We start from the raw sequence: 4,666 nt of genomic DNA, 5'->3' as shown, positions 1-4,666 counted from the left end.
TTTGAAACTCAAAGCATTTCTTTACCTTATAAATATTTCATAGTTTTTACATCATTGAGCCCCAATTTTTTCTTCTTAAATAAATTTCTAGATTTTTAATACTTCAAAATATAGTTTCTTTTACTTTAAATAATTAACTATAATCTTATTCTCTTATACTAAATATCTTGAGTTACAAAAATTAATTTTCATTACAAAAATATTTCTTTAAATCTACCATAATATTTAAATAATTGCAAAAAAATATAGTTACCTGAATAAAATTCAGTACATGAAATCATATAAATAATTTTTTAAAATATTGAAATAGAGGACATCTAATAATTAATCTTTTTCTTCCCTCCACCAAACTTAAATTTTTAAATATGAAATAATACAGGTGAAAAGAAAAACTATAAATATAAATCATACCTCAGTATTGTAGACATTTTCATCATTCTGAAATTTCTGCAGGTCTTCTCAAATTTTTACTTCACATGGTCTGTAATATTAGGAGCTTTCTACACATATAAATCATTAGAGGAATTTCTGGGTAATGAAATTTTAAAGTATAAAACTAAAACATTAAATAAGCACAATAATTCCTAACACAAACACAATACTAAAAAATTAAAACTAAAATGTGAAACGAAAATCACATTACAATCCCCAATTCTACTCAACATCTATTAAACTACACATGCAAATTCAACTATAATACTAACTTTTATAACAAAAATTAAAATTATCCAAGTACAACATAATAATAAAAATGGAATTCCAAATACATAAACATCCATTTCTATTACAAAAGATTACATAAAATAAAAATACAAACATAAGTACATCAATTTCATTCTATATCAAAATCCCAAGCTATATCTTCATCGCATTGATCAACAGGTGGATTGGGTTGATACTACGTATATCGGGGGCATTCAGGAAACATAACATCAGGCTCACCTCTATAGTGTCGGGCCTGACCTTCATAATAGACTACCTCAAAATTTTAATGCCTCTATAGGTACTCACTATCGTAATCGTGTCGACGTTCTAAACCTCCAATCCTTTCACTTATCAAATCTATGCTCTTCCGCTGTAAGGTCAACTCATTCATCAAATCAGAGAGGGTAGGAGAACTAGAAGGTGGAAGGTCATAACTTGTAGAGGGGACATCTCTACTAGTAGAAGGTTCTGGACTTCTACTCCCAGTTCTCCATTTCTCATGGGATTCATAAGTCTTCAAATTAGCTTTACTAATGGGTTTCATATGATAAATCTATTCTTCATCTCCACTTTCCACTCCAGAAAGTTTGTAAATTGTATAAATAAGTCCATAATGTCCTATACCTCCACTTGTCTCTCATTGTCGTAGTCAATATATTCTTAAGAATTATTCTCCCCACATTTATAGTTCTACTATTCTGAATACAGAAATTCAGAATAGCTTTATCTCTAGTTACCTCACTATGATGATAGGTTGATAACAGAGTAGAAGAAATGAAATAGTGCCACTCCTTAGAGGTGACATTCAACATGGAAGTAGAAAAATTTACCCGTTCTCGCTGCTTTATCTTCCATGTTCATTTCCCATCAGTGAGAAAGTTGATCACATCATTAAGGGGGCCTTCCATCGTACTGAAGGATTCATATTGGCAGCTGTAAGAGTCTGAGACTTCATAAAAAGTGTTAATGCGGGCGACAGTAAACTCAACAGAAAATCCACGCACTTGAACGATTCCATCATCAGGATAAATCACATTGGTGTAGAACTCGTTCACAACTTTTGCATCAGCTTTATTGGTGGTGTAGCAAAAGTTTTCCCACATTCGCTTGGCAATAACTCGTTCGATTTCTCCTCCAGAATTTTCAAAAACTCGATCTTGTATGCACTTCTTTCCTTTAAATATGGAAGTAAATTTTGTTTGAGCCATCGCATTGACAAAGCGAGACTCGTCGAACTCAACTCTTCTCTTATGTCGTGGAGCCATTTTAATCTAGTTAAATTATGGAAAAATTCCAAAAATTACTTCAAATATGTAAACCATGGCTTCCAATAGTAATTCTAAGAGTTCAACAATAAGATCCATGAATTTCTTCCCAAATTTTCTTCACATTCCCAAATTTTTCGGATCTCAATGTGGAAGAAATTCATGGTGGAAATCAAATATTTTTAGCTTGGAGCAAAGCTCTTACCTAGAGATGATCAAATCCGGTGTCAAAAAGCCTTGAAATTGGCTCATAATTTAAGATCTCTCAAGACATAGGTTGAAAATCGCGTTTTTAGGAGGAAGGGGATGATGAATAGTGGTGGTTGACTGGTCAAAATCGCGGTTAAACGAATTTTTCGTGAGCTTGCCGTCGGCGGGGTCAATAACGCCGTCGACGCACTCAATTGGAATTTAAATCCTAAGTCAAGAGAAATTCTCACCGTCGGCGGCGTCGAGGGCGCCGTCTGCGGGCTCTATTGATTTTGTCCAAATTCTGGATTTTTACGATTTCGATCAATTTCAAGCCTAAACGACATCCGTTTAATCATTATAGACATAATTTTAAGTGACATAAACTTTCACAACATAAAACATCACATTTATATATAAATTCCAAGGGGTACAATATACGTTACATAACACACCTAAATTAGGTATTTTCTCAACCTCAATACATTAATTCACCGTCGCAATCCAAGCCACAACACTCAAAATGCTGAAAACAAAACATCCTATGCTTAGTCTCAACTATACAGAGATCTAAAAGCATAATTCTAAGCAAAATAAATACAAAATTCAAATAAAAAATACATAGATAGACAGATAAGTAGTAATATAAATCTACTAATCCTCAGACTCGATACTCGATTCTCTTCTGAGATCACCCATTGATTGCACATGAACGAAGAGGGTGTAGAAGTGTTTGAATGCAAATTCTTCAGTAGAATCCTCCTCTATTAATTTCATCCTCCTCATCAGTCCTATTAAACTGCCTTTTTCAATTTCTTGATTCGGCGCAGGATCAACAGAGACTTGTCAGGAATTAAGGGTTGAACTGGCAGGGAATTCTGAGATAATTGATCTACTATAATGACCATGTCATTTTCATCTTCAAAAATTGAGAATCTTTCAGTTGGATTCAAAGGCTTCCAAGGTAGCAGTACCTTTTCCCAATTTTCATAGGACACTTGGAACTGACTGCAAAGTGAGAAAATTGTGGAGGGGTGTCCAAGCCCATAAGTTGATCCCTGAACGATTAGACCTAAAATCGACTTCACAATTATAGATTCAATGTCGATCGACAGTCCCCTTTAAATGCAGTAATTATTTAGAAACTTTATCGATGTTCATTGTCGGTAACAGTTTCACAGAAATGAAAAAGTGCCAATATTTCAAAACGAGATTTAGGAGTGTCGCAGAAAAACTAACATACCCGTTTTCTCTTATTTTCCAGTCATCAGTTTCGTCCATTAAATATTGGTAAATCTCATTCATCTGGTTTCTTGTTGGGACAAAATTGGAATAATGGCAGACAGGAAGATTCTCTATCATATATAATTCGTTGATCCGTGCAGGAGTGAAAATGATCCATCTTCCTCGCACATAAACAACTCTTTGATTGATTCCATATAAATTTGCATAAAATTTTTTTACCATAGGAATCACGACGACGACAGTAGTGTAGCACAACACTTCTCATCTTCGCCGTACTATCGTTTCTTCAATATCCGTCGGGATTATTCAATCCGCGATTCACGAATCCTCGTTCTTTGATCAATCTTTTCTTCGTCAGCAATTTGTTGAGGATTCGCTGCGCTTCTGCACTAATAAACTTTCGTAGATTGAAAACTCGCATTCTGGGATTATCAGAGGAATTGAACGCCATAGGAAAGAAATTGGTAGAGTTTCACCTCGTTTTTTGATGGAAAATATGAACTAGAATTCGAATTTTTGAGTTTAAAAAGAGAATTCCTGCCCAAACATTGCTATTTGAACCCGCATAACCATCAATTGACCGGTCTCGCCGTCGGCGGGGTCGATGGCAACGTCGGTGAGCCTCTTTATTAATTTTGTCTTGACTCTCGGGAAAAACCCGTCGTCGGCGGTGTATAGGGCGCCGTTGGCGCCCAAGATAAAATTTGTACAGTTTCGCTCTGGTTTGAATGCGTTCCAACTTTTCTTCATGGATCTAATTTTTAAGTTGTTTCAAGGATAAATAAGAGTAGTAGTTTAATCCGCAATTTACAAATCCTCGTTCCTTGATTAATCTTTTCTTTGTCAGTAACTTGTTGAATATTCGTTGTGCTTCCGCACTAATAAACTTTTACCGATTGAAAACTCACATTCTAGGATTATCAGGGGAATTGGACGCTATAGGAATGAAGTTGGTGGAGTTTCACTTTTTTTTGGAGGGAAAATATGGACTAGAAATCAAATTTTTTTAGTTTAAAAAGATAATTCCCGCCAAAAAACCGCTAAAAACCGCCATTTGAACCCAAGTACTTTAAATCAGCCCAAGTAGTTTACAATTTCAAAGTTCTTTTGGTTAATCTTCCAATCATGCCAAAACTTTAATTTTTTCTTATAAATTTTGTCATTATCATAAGACTCATTTCTTAATTCTTCCAATTCATTTAATTGTAACAATCTCTTATTACCAGCATCTTTCAAATTATAATTGAATTCTTTAATCTCTC

Source organism: Phalaenopsis equestris, unplaced genomic scaffold (assembly GCF_001263595.1).
Source record: "Phalaenopsis equestris unplaced genomic scaffold, ASM126359v1 Scaffold233267, whole genome shotgun sequence".
In the NCBI taxonomy this organism is placed as follows: domain Eukaryota; kingdom Viridiplantae; phylum Streptophyta; class Magnoliopsida; order Asparagales; family Orchidaceae; genus Phalaenopsis; species Phalaenopsis equestris.
Note: the sequence above shows the minus strand (reverse complement) of the source record.